This window comes from Lupinus angustifolius, chromosome LG01, assembly GCF_001865875.1.
Source record: "Lupinus angustifolius cultivar Tanjil chromosome LG01, LupAngTanjil_v1.0, whole genome shotgun sequence".
NCBI lineage: Eukaryota > Viridiplantae > Streptophyta > Magnoliopsida > Fabales > Fabaceae > Lupinus > Lupinus angustifolius.
The window spans coordinates 6,467,994-6,469,196 of record NC_032009.1 but is presented as its reverse complement, the minus strand read 5'-3'; positions in this window follow the sequence as shown (position 1 = coordinate 6,469,196).

Below are 1,203 nucleotides of genomic sequence, written 5' to 3'. Positions count from 1 at the left end.
TCATCTCCCTCAGGAATGCTTCTTGTGGGTCCCGATCTTACGTTAACACGTAATACAAAGGAAATACATCCCACCACTACGACCATCGTTGAATACCCTGGACGATCCCAGACCAAACCTCTTACGGTCAACCGATCTCGCTCCGTGGCATCCTGGGTTCCTTTCTGGGTCGTGCCCTAATTCACATCATAACTCAAAGGGTAACGTCCCTACCACTACGACTATCGTTGAATCACCCTAGACGGTCCGAGACCAAGCCACTTACGGTCAGACGATCTCGCTACGTGGTATCACGTATCCTTTTCTAGGCATCGCCCTAAATCATACATCCTTCTCGGAATACTTTCTTTAAAATTAATTACCGAGTTGACTATTTAATTCCAACACCTTGAATACTTTACTTTTTAATTCAATAACGGTGTTATACCAAAGTAGTTTAGATTACATACCCATACTAGGGTTATTACATACTCAACCAATCAATCCAAATAGTCAAACACAATTCCTGTCTCTCGCCCAAGCGAGGACCCTTTGCTCAAGCGAAAATTCAATCAACAATACCAATTTAAAACTAGGCATCTCTCGCTCAAGCGAGGCCCTCTCGCCCAAGCGACAATTCATCTTTAAATTTCAATTAAACCTAAGCCGTCCTCGCCCTAGTGAGGCCCTTTCTCGCTCAAGCGAGACATCATTAAAATCCTGGGATTTTTTTTTTTCGCCGAAGCGAAACTTTTGCTCGCCTAGGCGAGAACGTTCCATAATTTCATCGAAATCCTAGGATTTTTCGCCTAAGCGGGACCCTTGCTCGCCCAAGCAAGGATTTGTCACCCAGGCGACACCCAGTCCCTCGCCCAGTCCTCGCCCAAGCGAGACTGTGCTCACCCAGGCGAGAGTTTCTCGCCCAAGCGACAGGGACTTGGACAAAATACCAACTTTTGCCATTTTCGACAACCGAAACACCTTTAAACATGGTTTTTCAAACACCTGCACCTAGAAAAGTTCCCAACAACATTCATGTACAATATTCAACACTTTTCATCAACAATCATATATCTTCAAATACATCCAAACATAAATATATTGGGTTTCTTAAAACCCAAGTTAACTCCAAAACCTTTGAGATGGTTTAGGAGATCCGGGTGTCATATTCGGACACCACTATGTCACGATGTGTTCTCTCTCACATACAATATTCAATACATT